The 12,883-nt window shown below is 36.1% G+C and overlaps 1 protein-coding gene across 3 annotated transcripts in view; it reads left to right on the forward strand.

Moving 5' to 3' along the window:
- Positions 1-1,344: 1,344 nt before the first annotated feature.
- The window catches only part of LOC106868419 (uncharacterized), a 116,961-nt gene continuing 105,422 nt past the window's right edge, over positions 1,345-12,883 (forward strand). The window contains exon 1 of one of the 3 annotated variants that reach the window (XM_089352967.1): positions 1,345-2,293. The gene's annotated coding sequence lies outside the window, so the exon portion shown is untranslated. The remainder of the gene's footprint in view (positions 2,294-12,883) is intronic. The other 2 variants (XM_089352970.1, XM_089352968.1) reach the window with 2 other exon arrangements.

Genomic DNA, 12,883 nt, shown 5'->3' on the forward strand with positions numbered 1-12,883 from the left:
ACCATATTTCTGTTTGAATATACAGCCTATATTTCAACTTATTTCTAAAAGAAGCAGGATTTTAGTAAAATAGTTTTCCTTATTCCGTTAGAAGATTTGCGCACATAAATTAACATGTTTTTAGATCACTTCAAAACAGGATGTTTGTATCTTAGAACTCAGTATGATCTCATGCAGGTTATATGAAGAGAGACCTGATCTTTCCACTGGCATCAACATTAACTTCTTCACTCTTAATGCCTGTATGTTCTGAAAATCACATTTTCCCAAATAAAGTGCTCTTCATATTCAAGGCTCTGATGAAGCTATGAGTATGTTATGCTGGGACTCACCTAAACAGTCTACCACATCTTATTGCAGAAATGGCTGTAAGCAAATGAAGCTTATTACACAAACTTTGCTTTTTTCTGGTGTCAACTGTTTGTTCCTGTTGCCTTTCTATACTCATATATCATTGTATTCTGGACCATATGTATAAAGTGTTCTAAACCATATTAATGTTTCCCAATGCCTAAGTGAAATATTAATATATATATATATGTAAGAACGACCGTGCGAACCAAAAGGAGAAATGGTGACGAATGGAAAACAGGCTCCTTTTTTAAATGCGTCACACGGTCGCTACATATATATAATGCTTTTGATAATGTCATCAACAATATATGCCACTCTGTTCTTGGAAAAGGATGCCTAAATTACTGTAACAACTTCATTGGGACTTGTCGCTAGGTGAGCACCTAAGAAATCATGTATGAATATGGTAATTACATTAATTTATAGCCATCTTGGAACAGCTGTCAAGATACCATATTACATATTTCCTGAGTTTTTCTCTGCCACAAATTCCATCCACTTTAAGTGATTGATTTAACACCTCTTTATATAGCTGTCCTCATCTAAACATAACGTTTGTGTATTTTCCTATGGTGAGTTTTATAATGATGTTATTTTTTCAGACAAGTGTCCTTATACTGGCTGTGTTATTGAGAGTGTTTCAATCAATATTATCTCAAGTCAGCTTCATGAAACCTTCTTCAGTTAAGACAAGCCTTGCACTTGAACCCATTATTTTAGCAGTGGTTCCCAAAGTGGGCAGTACCGCCCCCCCCCCCCGGGGGTGGGTGGACAGTGGAAAGATCCAGGGGGCGTTGAAGAATAATGGGGCAATAATGGGGTGACCAAAACAGAGCAATGGATGTATAAAAACAAACAAAATAAAGGGTTAATTAGGTTGTTTTATTTGTGAAATATTGTTGTTTTGAATTTGCAGCAGAAAATGGTATACGTTTGGGATGGTGAGGTGGGGTGCACCAGGAATGTATTCTTAAAACCAAGGGGGCGGCAGCCGGAAAAAGTTTGGAAACCACTGGGCTTGATGTTCGAGTCAAAAGACGATGTTAAGTATCATAAAATGGTAGCATAATTGTTTTTTTTTGCATAAAAGATAAATAATTTGGGATCTTTCTGATTTGGCGAGCGCCACTTTTTATTTATGTTTTATTTAGTGTGTTTTCTACCGAAACACTTTAAAACTTCGTATACTTGTATAAATTATTGATCAAACGACAAAAAAAAAAAAAAAGTTAAAACATCCCTCAATCTCTGTTAAATCTCTCCTGTAGTTCAGGAATATCACCTAAAGACGACCGGGGTTTATACCGACAGAGATGATATATCAACAACACGTCTAAAAATGTGAAACGGTTCGAAAAATAGACATCAAGGCTAAATACATTATATATATAGAATTTTTTTAATGTTTATGCTCTTGGGTGTATTACCCAATTAAAAAAAAAATATTGGTACCTGGTTTGCGGTACACAGGTTATAAAAAAACCAAAGCAGATTATTGTAAATAGCAGTTGTGGGAATTTAGTAAATAAAACAAGTTTTGGTGTTCTCATAGTGCATTTCTATTGTATACGTATACAGTCTAAGAAAACCGCAACTGTTTTGTAGCCTTCCTGACAATTTACACTAGAATGAATTAACCTAAAACTATCGAATCCACCTAAACTTAGTTTCGATTGTTCTACCACCCCGACTGGTTTCCAGTCTTTAATCTTTTGGACAATGTTGACAATTTAACAATCAGGTCACGTTTGGCAGTAACAAGTACCCCATTTGTTCTGTTCATGCGCATTGACGCAAAGTTGACAATAACAAAGTTTATATAATTTTAGACATCGTGTGAATTTGACTGGAAATTTGACTGATTTACTCATCTTCGTCTGATTGCAACCAAGTTTGCTTTTATTAACCGAATACATGTTTTATGGATTAATGAATGCTGGTGAGTTACATTAAAACTTTTATCCTCAATGTTTAAACTACTTGTGTTTAATAATACATCTCCATTATTTTAAGTTAAATTATTGTTTCAGTTTTATTTTCATTTGAACTTTGAATTAAAATCAAAGAAATTGTTGGTTTCACAAATAACTAACACCTCGTTATTACTATATTTTTCTAGCTTTCAATATCTTCATTATTGAGATGTGTGTGAAAATAATTACTTTTTTTTAGTTCTTAGCCATTCTGTATTTAGTTCTTATAAAACTTGTGTTTTTGCATCATTGATCGTTTTAATTTTTATGTATACTTAAATATATAATCGCAGTAACAACATCACTTTGTAGCTCTTATTATGTAACTGAGAAGAATGAAAATCGAAAAAGAAACATTTATAAAGAGAAAAGTGCCTGCTTTCTGTTCTCTCTTTAGAAGTGAATGACTAAAAGTTTTGTTAAATTCCACCTAAGCTGCCGTTTGTTATGTAGACTATGTTTATACCCTGCTCTATCAACTCATTGGTATGAAAGCTTTATGCGGGCATTTTTGTTTCTGGTATATTAACCAGACATTGAGAATGACAGACACACGAAGCTGTCTAAATGCCACATCGTGCAGGAAATAAAAAAATAAGAGAAAAGAAAAAGCAACAAGTTTTCAAACCAACGAAGGAACCTCTACATAGCCGTTGGATCTGTTAAAAGTAATAGCTAAATATCACCCCTTTTCCATCTCTTTAAGTACATCATACTGTTTCAATAACAACAACAAAAGGATATATTGCTTAGATAATTTAAAGACAGCTTATATTTGAAAAGAGCGTAATTATCAAGGTTGACTTGGGGTTAAAATACAACAAACAAGTATTTGAGTTAATGAAGTTTCTATGTGGTCGCTATATCTGCTAGAAATAGCGGTACCCTTCCTTACTCATCAATATAAACGGTAGACTACATAGTATGATGAAAGCAAAAAGCAAGAAAAAAAATGGCATGGTCATGGCTGGACCGTCTTTCATTATATGTCTGCTAGATCAGGACAGACTTGATGCTAAGCAAAAGCTTACTAAACTTCTTTTGAAATCGAACTTTGATACTTTTTTCACCAACACTTGTTATAAACCTAATGGTTGATGTTTACTTTAACCAACCTTATCTCCGTTCTATCTAAAATTTTATTACCTTCAGTGTTTACCGTTTTACAAAATTAAGTTAGAAAATCGGACAAAACAGAGAACACAATTGAAAAAAAAATTAAGAAAAAAGAAAGAAAAAACCAAAACAATTCACCACTTTGGATTGAAAAGTTGGGGGCACTGGGAAACCTCTCTAATGGCTATTGAGGTACGTCAGCATGCTTACAGTGTATTCCAGGAAAGTTATTAATGTTGTTTAGCGCTACGTCATTCCTTTTCGAGCAGATAGAACGGATCTTTCTGATCCGATAGATCAAAAGTTTTTTTAGCAGTTAACACTCAATATTACTTTCAAGAGCAGTGTATCTGAGATTATTTTATTCAATTATTCAGTGTGTCCTTCTTTTTTAAGGACGTGACTTGACTGCTATTTCTAACAGTTTCAATGACCATTTAGAAGCTACATCATTAATTCGACTATGAATTTTTTAAATATCAATGTATCATATTCCATGCTACTTTACGAAATTAAACTAGAAATAGATTGTTCCCCTCAAATTTTATAAAATTGAAGAAATTAATGTTATTAAATTTGAGTATTTTGGCGATGGCGTGGCTGTGTGGTAAGAAACTTGCTTCCCAACCTCGTGGTTCCGGGTTCAGTCCCACTACGTGGCACTTGGGAAAGTGTCTTACTATATAGCCTTGGGCTGACCATAGACTTGTGAGTGGATTTGGTAGATGGAAACTGAAAGAAGCCCGTCTTATATATATATATATATATATATATATATATACATACATACATACACGCACACGGAGCGATGGGTAAATTGTCGCCTTGTTTGTTTTTGATTTTGTCGCCTACACAGTATAGTAGGCTCAGTTGGGCATCGTCTGTGAGAAAAACAGCACTATGACGCAATTCACTCTGCCAGAAGTTTGGAAATGACATGCTGTACTGCTTGGCTCTGGAAACTCCAATACGAAGATTTCAGAGTGTTTGGGTGTCAATCTGAGGATAGTGCAGAGGATTTGGAAAGAGTTGGATGAGTCTAATGGTGATTATGAAGGTACAGCAGCTCAGAAACTCATTCTGATGAGAAAAGAACTCCTGAATTTGTTGGTGAGATCCAGGTCATGTTTGACAACAATCCCTCCAAGTCAATCAGGTCCATCGCCAGTTTCTTATCAGGCAGGTAGTGCATGAAGACTTTCGGTACTCCTCATATGGGATGAGAAAGGGCCAATTTTTATCCCAAACCATCAAAGACAAGAGTAAAGGCCATGCTACAAATCTTTTGAACAAACTCAACCATCCCTTCCGACCGAACATGTTTTGGTTTTTCTCAGACGAGAAAAATTTCTGCCAGGACCAGATGGTGAACACACAGAACAACTGTTGGCTTGTCGTGTCCCCAAAACACGTACTGAGAGTGATAAAAATCAAACATCCAGTCCAGTGTTTGGAGTGATCACTAGTGATGGCGATGTTATGCTTCCATTCATCTTCCCATGCAGTTTCAGACTCAACAAGGAGGTCTACATCAAGTGCTTGGAGGAGGTAGTGCTGCCCTGGGTCAAGAGGATGGCTGCTGAGAGACCCTATGTCTGGCAACAGGACTCTGCACCATGCCACACAAGTAGGAGAACCCAATCATGGCTGTCAGACAATTTCTATGACTACATCACCTTTAACATCTGGCTGCCTAACTCCTCAGACTGCAACACCCTGGATTATTATGTGCGGGGCACAGTTGAGCGAGGCAGCATTCCCCAACTTAAACAAGGAGACTGTCCAGAAGAGTTGCAGGAGATTCCGAAGTCATCTGGAGGCTGTGGTTGAAGCCAATGGTGATTTTATTGAATAAATTTATTCTTTAGTATTTTAAGATATCTGTATGTAATTTTGATAAATATATCTGTTAAAATGAGATGTTATTATCATTTTTGTGTAATTTAGATGACAATTTATTCACTGCACCCTGTATGTATATATTTGTATGTCTGTGTTTGTCCACCCACCGTCACTTGACAACCGATGTTGGTGTGTTTACATCTCCTGTAACTTAGCGGTTTGGCAAAAAAGACTGATAAAATAAGTACTAGGCTTACAAAGAATAAGTCCTGGGGTCAATTTGTTTGACTAAAGGCGATGCTCCAGCATGGCTGCAGTCAAATAGCTGAAACAAATAAAAGAAATATATATATATATATATACATACCTTTCCTTTATTGGACACTAAACTTCACTTGCGAAGACCTGTAGGCAAGTGAAATCGAAATTGAACTAAATTCGACGACTGGCAACCATGCCAACGTCGTCTCCTTCATTGGACACAAAACTCGGCTTGCGAAAACCTGTTGGGGCAAGCGAAAGCAAAATCATAATGGCACCTGTGCCCAGCGTCGCCTTTCTGGCACGTGTAAAGACTTTCGAGCAAGATCGTTGCCAGTGCCGCTGGACTGGCTCTTGTGCAGGTGGCACGTAAAATACACTATTTTGAGTGTGGCTGTTGCCAGTACCGCCTGACTGGCCTTCGTGTCGGTGGCATGTAAAAGCACCCACTACACTCTCGGAGTGGTTGGCGTTAGGAAGGGCATCCAGCTGTAGAAACTCTGCCAAATCAGATTGGAGCCTGGTGTAGCCATCAGGTTCACCAGTCGTCAGTCAAATCGTCCAACCCATGCTAGCATGGAAAGCGAACGTTAAACGATGATGATATATTGTCAGTAAGTCATAAATCAGAAAGATTTAGTCAAATGGCTGAAACAAATAAAAGAATAAAAGAAATATATATATATATATATATATATATATATATTTATATATATATATATATATATATATATATATATATATATTTATACATATATATTGTCAGTAAGTCATAAATCAGAAAGAGAAGCACACTAAGTTAATAGAGCAGTGGAGTATTTATTGAAAGATAGTTATGGCCGGTGGTATATGACAAGACATATAAAGCTAAGCATTTTATGGACAAAAAACCCTGGATAAACCTATGAACAGCCATAAGTATCTCCATACAAATACTGCTTTTTTAAGGAGGTTTAAATAGAGGTACATATTGAATTTCATAGAGAGATCAGATTTAATATTACATTTATTAGCACCCACTTCCTATATTTTTTAGTCTAGATACAAATAAACACGACTAGAAGAACGAATATATAAATCCCATAAAATGATAATTAAGAAAAAAAACCCGATGTACTTTAAACATCTTTTTTTTGTTTTGTTTTTCTATCAACTACCGAGGAGTACAAGTATGACTGTTATGATTTTCTGTTTATGAATATCTGATTTCATTTGTATGAAACAATTGTATAGCAATATGAAAATTAAAAACTATAATCCATTTTAACATCCAGTCTCCTTTACATAAATATGGATGAATTTGTGGCACTTTGTTCAATAAGTTAAGTCATATATTGATTATATATATATGTATATATGTGTGTGTGTGTGTGTGGGGGAACCATCACTTGATAACCGGTGTTGGTTTGTTTAGGTTCCCGTAACTTAGCAGTTCAACAAAAAGAGACTGATAGAATAAGTACCAGGCTTAAAAAATAAAATAAATACTGAGGCTGCAGTCTAATGACTTAAGCAAGTAAAGAAATAAAAGATATTGAACCAAATAAACAATAAAATTTTCATATTGTTATTTAACTCCTGTGTCAGACTTTCTTTGTATATCTAGTATTACATTGACTAATGTGGTTTTCCTTTCCATGACAATAGGGGGTGTGATTCGAAAGAAATTTTGTTGCTATCTTAAGCAGAAAAATCAACCATGTAGAAACTACCTTGTGATACAAGGTCATAACACCATTGTTGTTGAATAGTTAGAATATTTTGCTTTATGTTCCGGGTTTTTTTTCTCCTGGAGGAGTATTTTTACCTGTGCCTTAGCAAAGGTGGAGGTAGTGTTTTCAGTCATGTTTGTTTGTTTGTCTGTGGATGAGATATCTCAAGAACCACTGGATGGATTTGGATGAAACTTTCAGGGATGTTTGGCCTTGTGACTGGCACAAACCGATTAGATTTTGGGATCGATCCGGTACTGGGCAAGGATTCTGGATTATTTTTCCTGTTTTTTTTTTTTTTAATTTTTGAGAGCAGTCGGATTCATTTTTAGTATTTTCGTTTGTAAGAGCAGCCGAGTTTATTTCAGATATTCTCATTTTAAAAATCATCTCTGACTAATCATTGAGAGGACATTGGTGTTGTCTTGGCGGAGATTTGCGCTCTCTGAGTGCTCTTGTTTATTCTATTTTTTAGTCAGTGTTTTAAGATTTCAGCAAGCAAATGACGTATGTTATAAGTGGAATTTATAACATTCAAGATGTGAACTCTGTGGAATTTATAACATTTAAGATGTGAACTCTGTGGAATTTATAACATTTAAGATGTGAACTCTGTGGATGAACTGTTAGAAATTGCTGATTCTGATTCTCAAAAAATGGTCCCACTTGAAGAAAGATGCAAAATGGTTTTGTTTCTTTTTCTTTTGGAATCACTTTCAGTAAAATTTGAAAGCATTGTGTATTCCTTAAATCTTTTCGAATATATTTTAGATAACAAACCTCAAACTTGAGAAAGAGAGCAATTTAAAAGTCGTCTCTTCATTTCCAAATTTTTTGTCCATGAAAACACTTCACTTTCTGGTTTGAAAAATATCTATTTCTGATATTGTAAATATCTTCATTAAATAAAGTCTTAGAAATGAAGCAGCACCTAAAAATCATCTAATTTTAATGTTCAGATTAAATATTACTTTCAAGTTTTTGGCTGAAGGCTAGCAATTTCAGGGAAGGGACAGGTTATTATATCAATCCTAGTGCTCAATTGGTACTTTAGTTTATCAACCCCAAAAGGGATGAAAGGCAAAGTCAACCTTGGCAGAATTTGAACTCAGAATATAAAGATGGATGAAATGCCACTAAGCATTTTGTTCGGCAGGCTGACGATTCCTTTAGCTTGCTACCTTATTCAGATTGGTTATTGATTTCAGTGGCTCTTGTGCGGGTGGCACATAAAAGACACCATTTCGAGCGTGGCCGTTTTCGTGCGGGTGACATGTAAAAGCACCCACTACACTCTCTGAGTGGTTGGCGTTAGGAAGGGCATCCAGCTGTAGAAACTCTGCCAAATTAGATTGGAGCCTGATGTTGCCATCCGGTTTCACCAGTCCTCAGTCAAATCGTCCAACCCATGCTAGCATGGAAGGCGGACGTTAAACGATGATGATGATGATGATGATGATGTGTATGGTTAATTTTTGCAGGAGAGAAGCATAATTGAAAAATAAAAATGCTTAGTTTTTTCAACACTGGTGGGGTTTGAACTCAAAACCTTTAGTCCAGTACTCTCCTATTTCATTCAACTCTACATTTTAAATTAATGATACATTTTTCTCTAAGCACAGGTATAGTTTTGTAGGGAAATATTAACCGATAGACTATAACTGATACTTTAGTGTATTCATTTAAGAAGTTAACCACAGAGTCGAACTGAGAGGAGTTAGAAACCTGAGAACAGAGGAGTGTAATTAAATACTATTTGTGTTTACAGGGGAACTGAACACCTGCTTGAAATATTAACCAAATCTCTATCAGATAAGCCCTATTGTCTTACTAAAGAGAGACATATTGGATTATATAGTTTTTAATACACATACAATGTCAGAAAGTAAAATAGACTGAATAAGCTTTTTCGAAAGTAGGGTTGATCAAAATCAGCTTGAGGCTAAGCAACAACTAAATAATTGTCACAAAAATTCTTTAACTAAGTGAACTTTTAATAAATGTCAGCAAAAATTAGTACTACAGCTTTGTTGTTGTTGCTATTGGCACTCCGTCGCTTACGACGTCGAGGGTTCCAGTTGATCTGATCAACGGAACAGCCTGCTTGTGAAATTAATGTGCAAGTGGCTGAACACTCCACAGACACGTGTACCCTTAACGTAATTCTCGGGGATATTCAGCGTGACACAGTGTGACAAGGCTGACCCTTTAAATTACAGGCACAACAGAAACAGGAATTAAGAGAAAGTTGTGGTGAAAGAGTATAGCAGGGTTCGCTACCATCCCCTGCCGGAGCCTCGTGGAGCTTTTAGGTGTTTTTGCTCAATAAACACTCACAACGCCTGGTCTGGGAATCAAAACCACGAGTCCGCTGCCCTAACCACTGGGCCATTGCACCTCCACTACTACAGCTTTATACAAACTGTTATCTACATATATAAATTGAAGATATTTAAATGGTATTTCAGAGAAATGACAGTGATCAGCTAACTTCTATAACACATGGTGGATATAAATGTAACTGAATGGTTAAGATGTTTGCTCTATAACCATGAGGTCTTAGGTTTGATTCTTCTACATGGCATCTTGGACACCTATATCTATTATAGCTTCAGATCAATCCAGGTTAGGGATCTGCCTTCCTCATTGGGGAAGAGAGTTATTCCTTTGGGACACTTACCATTCCTGTAGTCAATACCTACTGACATTAGTTTTGAAGGTAACAAAGTCATGAAATAATGTAAGACATATAGCTGATGTGGGTTAAGTACACCGAGAAAGGAGGTATGATGAGACAATGTGACTTTCTCACACAACTGTAATTTTTTGGAAGTTTGTGCCAACAAATTGTAATATTTTGGCTTTTTTTCAATATTTCATTGTTAGTAACAATTATTGTCCACCATAAGGTCCAGTCCTTGTTGCACTGCGATGGATTATATGCCTCAATGATTCTAAGAGCTATGCCAGAGGAGTGCGAGCATATGGTAGAACTTCTCATGGTTAACAGGTCAAAGGATCCAAACTAATATGGATTATCTCATCCCAAAGGTTAAAACGGGTTTGTATAGGGTTGATAGAAAAAAAATTTAGAAAAAAAACAAAAAAAAAAACAAAGTTACAGAAACATTGGTGACAATTCAAAACTAACAAAACCTGGGAGAGAGTAAAAGACAGCCCAAAGTTGAGAATTGTAGAGAAAAGTCATCGATGGCCTCTGCTCTATATGGAGTGAAGAGTTTAAGTAGTAACAATTACTTTGGCTAGCAGACTTATATGTTTGTGTCCCTGTAACTTAGCGGTTTAGCAAAAGAGACTGATAAGATAAGTACCAGGCTTAAAAAGGTATGAGAGGCAAGACGTGGCCAATTTGAACAAAATCAAGATGTTTTGGCTGGATATGGCTGGTTAATGTTGAATGACAATAATACCTGGTAACAAACTCCAGCCATTGTTTGGTGATTTCACTCAACAATATGTATGACCATTCCACTGGTTTACTCACCATTTTTGTCTGATAATTCATCTTTGTGTGTGCTGGTCAGGCACTGTCCAATGGTGTTGATAGAGCTTTGGTAAGCATGTAAAACTTTTCTCCTAGAATTATATTTCCAAAATCAGGGTGCATCTTCCACAATGCTGTATCTACTATGCTGTAAAGGAGGCGCAACGGCCCAGTGGTTAGGGCAGTGGACTCGTGGTCATAGGATCGCGGTTTCGATTCCCAGACCGGGCGTTGTGAGTGTTTATTGAGCGAAAACACTTAAAAGCTCCATGAGGCTCTGGCAGGGGATGGTGGCGAACCCTGCTGTACTCTTTCACCCCAACTTTCTCTCACTCTTACTTCCTGTTTCTGTTGTGCCTGTAATTCAAAGGGTCAGCCTTGTCACACTGTGTCACGCTGAATATCCCCGAGAACTACGTTAAGGGTACACGTGTCTGTGGATTGCTCAACCACTTGCACGTTAATTTCACGAGCAGGCTGTTCCGTTGATCGGATCAACTGGAACCCTCGACGTCGTAAGCAACAGAGTGCCAACAAAACATATGCTGTAAAATATAGAAATTGTTTCTAATATAGACACAAGGCCATCAGTTTTGAGGGGAGGGTGTTAGTCAATATCATTGAACCCAGTACTGGTACCTTGAAAGGGCCAAGTTGGCCCAGACAGGGTTTGAACTTGGGTCATTAAATGACATCACTAAGTATTACGAGGCATTTTATTTGATGTTTAAATGACTTTGCCAATCTATTGCTGTTAAAAATTTTAATTAATAAAAGTTAATTGTAAGTAGATTGTGAACAATGCAGTAAGGTGTACTATATTTGATGGCATAAAAAATGCAGATTAGATGTACCCCAGTTTCAGCAGCACAAAGTTAGACAAAAAACGTTTTTAGTGTTCAAAACGTACAATAAGCTCAACTTAAGATTTAGGACCCAGAGTGATTTTTTTTTTTTTTTTTTTTTTTTGAGACATTTTTTAGGGAAAAAGTACATCTTGTAAGCCATCAAATATGGCTGATCTTGGCAGTAATACAACCAGAATAATTTCAATCATTCAACTTAAAAAAAAAATGATTTGATATATTTTTTCTCCAGTAAAACAGACTGTGAGAACTTTTGTAAAATCTCTATAAATTTTTTCAAAATCATTATAATTTGATTTTCTTTCCAAATATTTATATTTAATCTTAGTATGTTTAGTCAAATATTTATATTTAATCTTAGTATGTTTAGTCAAATAGTTATATTCAATCTTAACATGCTTAGTCAAAGATATTAACCTTTATAAATTATGACTATTAAAACTTCCGATTTAAAAATTCAATTTGTTCTTCCAGTAGAATTGTTGACTTAAGTACAGATTGTGAGTGAAACTTAATTAGACATTTGCGGTGTTCACAATACACAAATGAGCTACCTTTGGTGAGTCATATAATTGCTTACATGTCAGCTTAGAAGAAGTGACCAAGAGGTCCTGAAACTGGTGCTGTTTGTCAGTCTTTTGACTAGCAGAAAATATCTACTCTTTTTTACTCTTTTACTTGTTTCAGTCATTTGACTGCAGCCATGCTGGAGCACCGCCTTTAGTCGAGTAAATCGACCCCAGGACTTATTCTTTGTAAGCCTAGTACTTATTCTAAAATACTCTTTTTGCCGAACCGCTAAGTTACAGGGACGTAAACACACCAGCATCGGTTGTCAAGCAATGGTGGGGGGACAAACACAGACACACATATATATATATATATACATATACATGACGGGCTTCTTTCAGTTTCCGTCTACCAAATCCACTCACAAGGCTTTGGTCGGCCTGAGGCTATAATAGAAGACACTTGCCCAAGGTGCCACGCAGTGGGACTGAACCCGGAACCATGTGGTTGGTAAGCAAGCTACTTACCACACAGCCACTCCTGATTATTTTATATCTATAATGTAGGTTTTTAGCCTATCAGTATACTTTAAACAGTATTCTTTCAAAATTGTAATGTTGGGTTAAGATGCTAAAAAATTTTAGTTCTTCATGTGTTTAGATTGAACTTTCCTTTCAAGCAAGATATGTGAAGGAAATACACAGTTCTATCTTTCTGCCTAATCCCACCCACAAAATAAAATAA

This window comes from Octopus bimaculoides, chromosome 5 (genome assembly GCF_046866305.1).
Source record: "Octopus bimaculoides isolate indiv1 chromosome 5, ASM4686630v1, whole genome shotgun sequence".
Lineage (NCBI taxonomy): Eukaryota > Metazoa > Mollusca > Cephalopoda > Octopoda > Octopodidae > Octopus > Octopus bimaculoides.